The sequence below is a fragment of the Agelaius tricolor genome, unplaced genomic scaffold (assembly GCF_023055355.1).
Source record: "Agelaius tricolor isolate 1412-34295 unplaced genomic scaffold, bAgeTri1.0.p SCAF_15, whole genome shotgun sequence".
Taxonomy (NCBI): Eukaryota; Metazoa; Chordata; class Aves; order Passeriformes; family Icteridae; genus Agelaius; species Agelaius tricolor.
Window position 1 is genome coordinate 4,247,444 of NW_027269275.1, and position 12,561 is coordinate 4,260,004.

Genomic DNA, 12,561 nt, shown 5'->3' on the forward strand with positions numbered 1-12,561 from the left:
ACATCCAGAGTTTTATTTCAGCCAAATGAGATGATATTTTCCTTTAATATTTAATTGTGTTAGCTATGTGAAAACTCACTAGATCTCTCTGGACATGGCTTAATAAATCACACAAGCCTGAGAGTAATGAACTACATTGACCTGTATGTAATGAACTACATGACCCAGCTGAGCTTGCTTGGAGTCACAGCACCTACTCCTCTCCCATTGTGTTAATGTGTGTTTATTATTGTGTGTGAGGCCGTGAGGTGAAGGTAAAACATCTAGAGAAGGGTCCAGATTGAATTTCTGCCAGATAGATAAGCTTTACAAGAGAGAGAAATCTGCCTTTTCTGTTCCACACCTGTCTGCAGGGCATTGAGCAGGGTCAGCCTGAGCTGACAGCAGTCAAGTTCAATGTCACTCCGTGCCTGGAGAGGAAATACCTGGAGTTGGTGTCACCTAGACTTTGTAGGAACATCCTAAATTTGACTTAGTGTTGTATGCCTCAAGTACAAATGAGGTGTGCTGGTGGAGTTGATAAGAAATGTCTCTCAGACATTTTTGGGAGCTCCAGATGTCAAGATGACATGGGCATGTGGCAATGACTCACATTTGCTCACACAAAAGGCAGCACAAATCCAAGCTTTCATCCTGGCATTGCTGGATTTGCCTCAAACCATTCACCAGTGTGGTTTTATACTGTAGGAAGAAAATTTAGGAAGAATCTCCTCTTTATTTAGGAGGAGATTCCTGGCTGTGAGGGTGGTGAGAAGCTGTGGCTGCCCCTCAGCTCAGAGGAGTGAGCAGGGCACTGGGATCAGCTGTGCTCCCCCAGCAGGGTTTTACAGCTTTTCCTCAAGAGCCTCCCTTTTCCCACAGCTCCAATCCAAGATGAGGAGCAGCACTGCCCCAGAGCTGGTTCTGGAGACAGGGAGTGAAAATTCTCCTGGGGGAGGAGGTGCTGCAGAATCCCCACACCTCGTTCAGAGCCCTGACAGCAATGGCTGTGGACACTAATGAGGATTCAGCTGTAATTAGTATAATCTGATCAGAACATTTTTTATGTAATTGAGACTATTGGCTTCAGGTGTAGTCATTTTCAAGCTTTTATGAGAAAGGCTATCACCTTGTCTGGCAGAAGGTAGTTTTAGTTTCCTACTTTTTAGAGATTAAAAATTCATTCCTGAAAAGTTGTTATTTTAACCTTTTAATTTCAAACTACTGCTTTTGAAGTAATGAATGCTAGGAATCTTGTGAGGACTCAGTGTCTACTGCTCAATAATAAATGCAATTATTTTTTTTAAGGTTTTTCAACTGCTATATAAAATGTGGGGTTTTTTCCTAGAGAAATGAAGTTTGCTACTATAAAAGGCTTTCACAAACAAAGTAATATCTGGTGGGCTCCTGTACCTGTCAAACTGAAGGAGTTTCTCCAACATGGCTTATGGGGGAGAAAGTACTTTTTTTTATCCTGTTCATTCCTTATTTATACACATTTTTATCCTCTTTATATCAGGTTTTCCATTCAGATCTGAGTGTTTAAGAAAAGTGTTTAACAACAACTTACTTGTTGTGTTATGGTTCTAAACTTTTACCATACCAAGTAAATGTATTATTTATGTAAATTATTTAAATGTGTGACTGGACTTTGTCATCATGAACCAATTCTCTCATGTGAGAACTGAAATTCTTTGTTTTCTGAGCATCATGATTTTTAAAATTTGCTTCCATCTCTGACTTAGTTCCACTTTTGTACCTTCATGTGTTTTAGCCTTGCTGTTCCCATTCTGCCCCAGCTGTAAAATGGTAGAAGACAAGGGGGAATGGCTGCCAGTGCCAGAGGGCAGGGCTGGGTGGGATCTTGGCAATGAGGAATTGTTCCCTGGCAGGGTGGGCAGGCCCTGGCACAGGGTGCCCAGAGCAGCTGGGGCTGCCCCTGCATCCCTGGCAGTGCCCAAGGCCAGGCTGGACCCTGGGGCTGGAGCAGCCTGGGACAGTGCAAGGTGTCCCTGCCATGGATGGGGTGGCACTGGGTGGGCTTTAATGTCCCTCCAAACCAACCCATTCTAGGATTCCATGATTAACTTTGAATGATAGTTAATCCTGTAACTTTTTTATTTTCCATGCAATAATCCTTCCTTTCCTTCCCTGTATATTTCCCCACTTTCACACCACCTCACAAACCAGCCAGGGAATTCTGTTAATTCAAGGTGACTTCCATGCTGCCCCACAGTTATTGCTAGGTACCCAGGGCTCTTGGAGCTTGAACCCTTGGCCAGAACATTTCGGGAATTCTCCCTTTCCCGACCCTAGTGGAGTTTGTAGAACCATGGAGTTGTTTAGGTTGGAAAAGACCTTTCAGATCATTGAGTACAACCATTAGCTCAGCACTGCCAACCCCACCCCACACCAAGGTTGCCAGTGCCCTGTCTGTCCTTAAATCCCCCCAGGAATGGTGACTCCACCATGTCCCTGTGCCAGGCCTGGGCTGTGATGGTTGTAATCACCCAATGCACTGGTAAACCTGGAGGTTACTTCAACTGGAACCCTCCTGTGTCTTAAAGATTCATTTAAGAGAGCACTGAATCTAGACTTAGGAATGTCTTCAGATAGGCAGGAGTAGTACTGAGAAAAATAATTATCTTATCCATCAAAATTACGTTGGGAAACTTATGTTGCTTTCCATTATTTTCACTGTCATTCCAAATGCCAAATTTTCTGTGAAATTTGGAGATTACTTTCTTGAACAAGTCACAGAGAACTCCAACATCACAAGTCAAATAAATAGGAAAATCAATTCTTATAACTCAGGCAAATGCTATGAACAAGTAATTGTAATAGCATTTTTTTCTTGCAGCCTCACATCAACATATTGTACACTGACATAAAAATAGATTACACTATCTCTGAAATTAAAAATGGATCTGTATATCTATATTTCCCTAGACATTCTCATATTGTACAGTATTTGATCAATTCTCACTCTCTTTCATAACTATTGATGGAACAACAAATTATTCAGAAATAACTGATCTGTGTTGGAATCTGTTCCCAGATTTCTTATTGTATCAATATATTATTTTCTAATTTATGATTGTGTTTTCTTATTTATTGTTTCAAAGCACAGGCATATTTATATCTCAAACTCATCAAGAAGTTCTGTAGACACAATTATTCTGTAAAACCCTGCAGTGAACTTATGTCAACAGGTTATTTTTACTTAAATGGTTTGGTATAGAATTTGTAGAGCAAGTCTCTGTTGGAAAACATTGTGTCATCTGTAAAAGTATGCCCTGGTGGAGCTTTGTGTTTGTCAAAAAGTTAGTTTTGCTCTTAAAGTAAATAAAAATTCTTTTTCTCATTATACCACAGATGTTTTTTGCAGGCTTAATAAATTTTACCATAGAATATCAGTAATTGCTAGATGGACCTAAATCAGCTAGTTTAGGCTTCTGCTAACTGGTCTGGGGAGCAAATAGACAAGATATTGGCCATTATTCCAATCACTGAGATGTGTTCAGAATTGCAGATGTTTTTTGACAAATGTGCCCTACCATGAGTGTTTGCAGTATAGAAAATATTTGCAACTTTGAGTTCTTCAGGCTGGGCTGCATTAATATTGCCTCTGAATTTCTGGTTTCTATCCCCAAACAGTAAATGATGAATTTACATGCATTAAATCCTAGTGAAAATTCTGGCTTGGTGTTCATCCCCATTTAGATTCACTTGCCTGATTTTTGATAGTCCTGCAACAGTTTAAATCCAGAATATTTATGAAAGCAACAATGACTGTTGAACAGAAAAGCTATATCTGTCTTAGGAAGAGTTAACCTGAGACTTAAATTTACAGTTTATTATGTCAGTTTATGAGGCCAGACCAAGTGGCAAGGCCATGATGAAATTGGTCCAAAAGAAATAAAATAGAAGAATAAAAGAAATAGCTGATGAAAGAACCACAAAGCACAGCAGAAAAATTAGCAAAAGCATGAAACAAAGTCTTTGTGGTAAGAGAATATCACTACAAGTGTAACATGATCAGTCAGAGAGTGGGATAAAATTTACTTAGACATTCCAGGACCTCCTGCATCAAAAATCTCAGTCAGAGTAACTAATTCTGTGCTTTACAGGAAGTTTCCTGAAGAACTGACAAGGGTGTCTCTGAACAGTACAGCAGAAAGAATAGGAGCAGATGAAAAACTGGAATACAGATGGCTCTCTTTAGCAAGAGCAGAAAAATCACAGTAATCCATATTAAGATAGCATAATATGTGTTCTTCAGAGGGCTGGAAAGCACTGGGGAAATTGGATTCAAGTCCTTTTTGCTTCAGTAGAGAAATAATAGTGATTCATTCTATTAATCCTAATGGCAGGTTTAGGAAGTGAGATCCAATATGTGCAGGTACTGCCAGGGGGTTGTTGGGGTTGCCTGTTCTGGTGTGGGATGGTGGGTGCCAGGCACTGATCCCATCCCAGTGGGGTGCACGAGCATTTCTTCAGAGCCAGAGGCTTCAGGGGCTCTTGGAGTCCAGAGAACAAACAATATTTAACCACAGGAATACAGGGAAATAGAACTTTACATGGGAATTGCAAATATTACAGACCTACATGCTAAACTCATTAAGTGATCAAGGAGCAAAGCATGCTAAATTACCATGGCTTATTGCCAAATATTTAGAGGCAAATTCATTCATACAAATTTTAAACTGGGCAAGACTGTCAGCTTTAGATTACACAACAGTTTCAGAAATAGAGCAGCTAGTTGTTTACACAAGCACTTTGGAAGACAAAGCTGAGCTTTTTAATTACCTTCAGAGACATTTTCTAGTATGCTTATTAAAATTTTAATCTATACCTTGCTAAATCATCATATTAATTGATTAAATTAATTATGAGTACATGATATTTATATAGAGTCCACAAAAAATGTTACAGTCATACCTATGATTATTTTTTATCTGTGTTATTTTAGAAGAGGACATTAAAGATTACTCACTTGAAACTTTGAGGTCCTTTTACCACAATGTCAGGCTCAGCCTCACAGAAGGTTTTCCAGCAAAAAAAAAATGCAAAACCATCATTGGTGATCTCGAGTCACCATTTACAGTTGAGGCTTGTCTTGGGTAGAAACTATTTGTTCTTTTAAATAATTCTCAGCTCTGGTTTATGATCCTCTGGCTTTAGTTCTGTGCCAGGCAGAAGAACTTTTCTGTCATAGGAAGGAAAGATAAAGCTTTCCAAGACTTTTCTCTGTAATCTACACCAACAAAGAGATTCTATCACTTGAACTGTGCTCAGATTGTTTTCCTAACTCAGCAGTAGAGCTCTGGCTAATTTTGTCTACCTTGTCTCAGAACTTTTGGAAATGCAGCAATGAGTGGAGCATTGTAAATGTTAAAAGATATTGTTCATAAACATTTATCCATTTCCAAGTGCAATTTAATTCAAACCAGATTGTTGATATTAACTTTAATGTTTTTCTTGGATTTATACTAAAGAAAATCCATTAATTTGAATATTGACCAAAACAGGCTTTTGCTGTAATTACAGCAGAGTCATGGCAAAAAAATTGCTTTGGGCATCATAAAAATGAGTTGGGCTAAATTTTTAAAACTAATAAGTAATTTATTAAGCCCCAAGATAAAAGAATGCAGTGTGACTCAGCTGCTTATACAGCTCAATTGGAATTGTGAATATTCTCAGTGAAGGAATTGGAGTCAGCTGGGATGGAAGTTATGTCTACAAAAGATTCATCACATGATAAACAGAATATTTCAGTGAAGACCTGGAATATGTCTACAGACAGAAGTTTAACAGGCATCCTCTGCTGAATTCACTTTTCCCATCAGTATTTAGTCCATATCTGCCTGTGAGCAGCTTGAGCTTATATATTCCAATGAAGTCATTAGTCTATCAGGGTAGAAGTTATGTTTGACCAGCCAAATTTGGATATTCTGCACTGAAATCAATTTGACCCAGGCTTGTAAGTGCCTCATATTTTGTATTATTTTCTGCTGTCTTAGTTACACGGTGAGAAGGAAGAGCAAAAGGACAAATAAACATGCCAATAAAAGGAGACAAGTAAGCTATTATCCATCCTTTGACTGTTTACACTGAATAAAATGGGAATTAGTATTCCAGGCTTGTGGCTCTACCTCTTGGCTCTTAGACTTTTAAATGCAGTTGCTAATAATCCCCATGCATTCCTGCTGCTGACAGATATGCCACAATACTTTAATCAGCACTGGCTACAAGGCTAATAAAGGTTACTAATAAAATAAAATTCTGTAGGGGCTTCCTCTTTACAGGCAATATCAAGCCCTATGAACTTTTAATGCCTCCTCTCTCCATTTAGATAGTCATGGCTCAAAGCCCATATTAAAAATAGCAAGGAATGCTTATTCTGGAGTGTTTGAAAATATTGCAAATTACACTGTAGGACTGGCTTACTCCAAACTAATCTTATCCCTTACTGACCTTTGCAGAAACCCTTCTCTTTCATTTGGCAGCTTCATTTCCCTCCTTTCCTTCTGTCTTATTCTCCTGTCCTTTTACCTGTGGTTTATTTAGTCATCAGGAATTGGGGAGATGGGGCTGCTGATTTTAACTGTGTAGCTGATAGGTTTGTTGAGCTCACCCAGAAGCAAATACCTATTTTTCATTCCATTTCCATTGCAGCTTCATTTTCATCTCAATATTGTATTCCACAGCAGCTGCACAATACATTTCTTCTGAGGAAAGCAATGAATGTATTTACTCTTTTCTTTGCCTCTGAATGGGGTACTGTGGATTTTTCCATCCTTTATATTACTATTCATTTTATTAAAAAAAAAAAATTAAACCCATCAGGAAGCTAAAAAATGCAACAGAAATGAACTCTTGGAATAAAGGTTTTGTTTTTAGCATTATTTATTAAAAAAAAAAGGTAGAATACAATACAAAAAGTGTGAAAATTAATAAGCCCAGTGGAAAGCTAAAATCTTCTTACAATGAAAAATAGTTATATCTCATACTTTTTAAGATCACCAAGCTTCTATCAGGTCTAATTCTACCCTGATAGTTGATATAATTTTCCAGACTTCATAGTGGAAATTGGATCTTTTTACAGTCATGAAGGAGAAATTGAAGCTGGAGTGGTCTTGACAGAATGAGTACATTTCACTATGAAGCCCCTATTTCATTTCAAACCATATAAAGTAAAATACCCAGACACTGATCTGCACCATGGAGTTGTCTCAGTTCAGTCTCTGCTCACAGCATGGGGAGATATTGGATTTTTGTTTCCAGGCTCCATCCTAATCCAGCAGTCAATGGGCTTCCCACAAATAAAGAATCCCATAAATCTGTGGCAAAAGCAGTCTGGCACTGATGTGCCCATCACAGCCACTGCTGCTGAGGTGGCCTGTGAGCTTATAGATCATCAGTGATTGTATTTGTGGGGTGCCTCATGGCGAAGGCAGGAATGATGCATCTGACTCCATGTTCTCACAAGACTAATTTATTATTTTGTGATACTATATTATATTAAGGAATACTATACTAAAGAATACACAAAGGATACTTAAACAATGCTAAAAAGATAATTATGAAAACTTGTGACTCTTTCCAGAGTCCTGGCACAGCTTGGCCCCTGATTGGCCAATGAGTCAAAACACTCACACCAGAATCCAATGAAACAATCTCTAAGCACATTCCAAATGGAGAAGCAAATGAGCTAAGAATTGTTTTCCTTTCTCTCTGAGGCTTCTCAGCTTCCCAGGAGAAAAATTCTGGGCGAAGGGATTTTTCCAGGGAATGTGAATGTGACAATCGATAGTGGCATTATCACTGTGTTCTCAACATGAGACATTCCAGTTGGGCCAGAGCCATTGCCAGCACACACAGTTTATCCCAGTGCTCTTCAACAGGAATATCATCATCCTGTAGTGTTGGAACCCTGGTTGCTGAGAGTTTCAGACTTTCTGTGCTGACAGGCACTGACCCCCAAGAGAACACTGCATTGACCTGAGGCTGTAGAGAAGCTTCCAAAATGGAATGACAGGACTGGAATTGTGGATGTGGAGTTTGAATAGAAGTGTGTGATATCACATGGTGGAAAACTCAGAGTTTTAGGTTTTAGAATATAATAATAGATATAATGCAGATAGATGTTTCAGGGAGGAGGCTGGTCCTTCTTCTTTACCTTCTTCCCCTCCTTCTTCACCTTCTTCTTCATGGGTTAGAGTAGTATTGTGTAATTGATAAAAAAATCCACATTGCAGGGCACAGGTGGTTGGTTATTGGGTTAAAAGTAAAAATAATTCAGGTGTCATTTCTTAATTGGACAGTTTATCCTTGAAAGGCCTTGTAAAGAGAGAGAGATGGGGCTCCATTTTTAGTTTGTTTGAGTGAAGTGCTGTAGAACTCTGGGTTTGAGAGACTGTAACATAGATAAGAACTAACAAACATCTGAGTCCAAACAAGAAATACCATCTCATGATTTAATCCCAACCCTGGCAGAGAAAAAGCAAAGACTCCATTACTGTAGCACATCATTCCTTTGTGCTCCAGGCACATCCAGTCTCTAGAGATGAGCTCTCCATGCTGGCAGTCCTGGCTGTTTTGGCCACCAGTGTGTTCTGGGAGCTCCTCCTTTGCCTGGACTGTGCTCAGCAATGTGGTTTAGGGGGCTGAGGCTCACTGATGCTCTCATCCATGCCCACAGCTTGCCTGGATCACCCTCCATCCTCAAGGGTAACATTCAAGGTGCCTGGGAATGGAGTTCCCAAGTGGCTCTGTGGCACAGGAGTTGGGGGGGATTCATAAAGAGATGATTGATCTGTTCCAGCTCATGAGGTGAGGATGGAGAGGGGCCCAGAGTCACCCCAGGAGCACAGAACCAAGGAAGGGCACTCCTGCTTCCTTTTCAGGAGCCCATAGCTCTCAGGTAAGGTTTTAGACCTTGCTGGGAGATTTCACTCGGGCTCAGGGGCAGGGAGGATTCTGTACCCACCTGAAATGTCTGAAAAGCCTCTTCTCTTTCTGATGAGCTCTCTCTTACCTCACAAAACACAAAATACAGTGCAGGGGAGTGCTGCTCCCCTGGAGCCTTCTTCAGCCTGTTCTCAGATCCTGAGCTTCCCCCTTGGCATTTCAGTCGGGGTTTTCTCAAGTTGTACCAGAGATGCTCTGGGGGTCAGGGAGCCCAGAGCACCCTGGGCTGACCATCCTGCAGGGCTGGGCATCCTGCCCTGGTGGCCAGAGAGACCTGTGCCTTTGCCATGCTGACAAGGATCAAACAGTCCCAGGAATATCAGCACTCTGAGCTGAAAGACTAGACACGAAAACAAACAAACAAAAAACCCCAACCAAGCAAAACCAGCAATAAAAAATACAAATCAGGTCTTAATTTGTTATTAACTTCTTGCTCTTACTGCATGCATCCTAATTTTCACTCCTTCAGCCACTTTGCTATAGGCCAGAGGTAATGGATAATCACATCTAAGCAATACATCTCAAAATTCTAAAGCCAAAACAAGACTAACAAGCACAAACCAAATACTCCATGTAAAGTACATCATCAAGATGCTTTAAAGTTTAAATCTATGCTCTATTCAAAGATTTCTGAGAGAAAAACAAGATGAAAATTCTTGATTACAGTATTTGTTCAGACTTTGTGTAAGTTAAGAACTAATTCTCTTCCTTTCATTTAAGATTAGAAAAAAAAATATTGGATTAAATTTTTTTGTGAGGAAGACCAGCAAAGTGACTACTCTGCTTATGTCCTCTTTTCAGGGCTAAAGAAGGAATACAATTGTTTAAGTTTTTTTGTGAAATTCATTAGCAGAGGGATGAGGTTTTCTTTGGCAGAATAGGACCATTTAAAAAAATTTATTTCCATATCCATGAGTTAGAGATATTTAAAGATATTTCTAGAAGGACTACTTGCAAAAAAAGAGCTTATATACTTTTTTCCCCCTTTCTGGCTGTTTTTAAAATGCCTTTTTTTTTTTTTTCTAATAGCTTTTACATTCTGTTCATAAAAGAGAGTCACATACAATCAGTTAGCTGTACAGAGAAAGCCTTATATTTTGTAATAATATGCCCAATTTGCTGTACTATTTTTGTAATCCTGACAGTGTTTAAGACTTCACTATTCCTCACAAAGTCAAAACCAATTTTTTCACTGCTTGATTTCTTCACTAGCACTACAATTAGCATGTCCTCAGTCCTGTCCTTCCTTTTTATCAACAACTGGCCAGCCTACAGCATTTGTGGTATTACAGTGCTGCAAATGTTTACAGCAAGGGATTTTAGCTACATCCAGGTGAAAATTCTGAATGCAGAAGTAGAACAATTCCTCCTCACTGCAACACTGGCCTTTTGTTCTTACCTGACTTCAACACAAGTTTTTTCCACTGAGGAATCTTGTTTGGAATTCCTGCTTTCCCATCTGCTGGTGCAAAAGTGATGAGCAGTGCAAGAATTCTCCTTGGGCCTCTTCTGAAGTGGCCTGTGAGATTTGCAGAGTAAATATAAGGCTCGATTATATCAGTCCTGGAATGTAGTATTTGTTGAAAAACAAAGCTATCCTTTTTCCTTGTTTGTATTATAAAAAGCAGCATTTTCACCATCTAGTTACCAATTATTTTCTATTCTGGATCCAATGGCATCATTCTCAACAAGCTTTGTGATTAAAATCTGGTCACAGTTCAACCACAACTGCACCTTTTCTCTGAGAAGGACAATGTTGAGGTGTGGACTGACCTGTATATCCTACTTTTCCATTTAGGACATGTCTGTGGCCCATCAGTCCCAGAGCCCCATGTGAATTCAGATTTGGGATTTGCAATGAGTTGACCTGGAACTCTCTGCCACTGAATACCCAGTGGCATAGGGGTTGTGTGGTGTTTCTAAAATAGTCTTGTATCTTCTTTTTTATGGTCTCTAGGCACTAGTGAGCTACAGTTAAACAACAAAAACAAAGCAGTTACAGTTCTAGGTCTGCAAAAAACTTTGCCATTTTTTAGCTGTCAGGAAGCTCATGGGCAGTTTCTGTGCAGCAGCTGTGTGGTTGCTCAAACACTAAAAAATCAATGTTTTGCATATTTCTACAAGTTAATATAGTTTCAAAGTCATAGATGTTCCTACTCATGTAAGTTAGTCATCAAGAAAAGTGCTAAAGTCCTTGACTGTTATGTTAAAAAATATTTAGTAATTTATTTCTCATCTTTTTTCTCTCAGTGTCCGTTGCTTGAAAATTCTTTTGGTGCAATGTAACAGTATATCTTTTATTACAACCCTTTTATTTTTTCTGTACTTTTACTCCTGCTTTCAGATTTTCTTTGCCTTTTTGATGCACAGCAGTAGCCACACATTTTTTATACCTACAGTATCAAGTGGTGTGATACAAGACCACATCTGCAAGGCCAAATGGTTGGTACTAAAATGGTTGGTACTAAAATGGTTGCTGCTAAGAGCTTACCCATGTTAGGGGAATTTCAAGGCTTATTTCAAACACGTTTCATTGGGTCCTATGGACTAAATATTCATTAGTGGTTGCATCTAATGCAGTGCAGTGATGCCTCAGGTTTGAGCTTTTCTATTTTTCAGATTCTGTGCTGCTTTAGTGTGTAGGTCTGTGTTTCATGTTAGGGGATGGTGAGCTCTGTGCACAGAGCTCTTCCTTCTCTAGCTGGGGACTAAGGTCAAATTGTCACTGTCATATTTTCTGGAAAAATCCCTTTGCCAGGACTTCTTCTCCTGGGAAGCTGAGAAGCCTCAGAGAAAAAGAAAAAACAGTATTTTCTCATTTGCTTCTCCTATGTTTTGCTGTTTTGGAATGTGGTTGGAGATTGTTTATCCAACATGTGAATTGTTTTTTCTTAATGACCAATCACGGTCAGGCTGTGTCGGGGCTCTGGAGAGAATCAGGAGTTTTTCATTAGTATCTTGTTAAGCCTTCTGTAAGTATCCTTTCTCTATTCTTTAGTATAGTTTAGTATAGCATTCTTTAATGTAATATAATATCATAAAATAATAAATTAGCCTAAGAATATGGAGTCAGATTCATCGTTTCCTTCCTGCCATGGGGGACCCCGAAAATACCACAACAAATGATCCAAATCTCAGCCCCAAGAGCACAAACAACGTGGGCTGGAGAGAGAAAAACAAGCAGGGTGGGACTGCAGGGGCTAAAGCTGGAATGGGACAATGAACTGCAAGATGCAAATGGAGCAGAACTGATCCAAGGGAGAGACCCCGTGCCCGGCCGTGCATTTTGGGGCCATTTTGGTTCATCCTGGGTGCAGCCCTGGCTGGGCTCTGGTGCTGCCCAAGGTGGATCCATGAAGGACTTTTAATAAATCCCTGCTTTATTCTGTAGCTCTGTCCAGCCTCTGTTCTAGGGCAGCCTCTCAAGGCATCAGCAGGAGCACAGCTCCAGGGAATCCAGCGTGTTCTGTCCCGTGGTGGGAGGCACAGGCAGAGCCAGAGCTGGGTTTGGCAGTGCTGCTGTGATGGAAACCAGAGCAGTGGGGCAGTGACACAAAGCACTGAGCACTCAGGGTGGTGCTTGAGGGTTGCTGGCCAGGTTTGGATTGC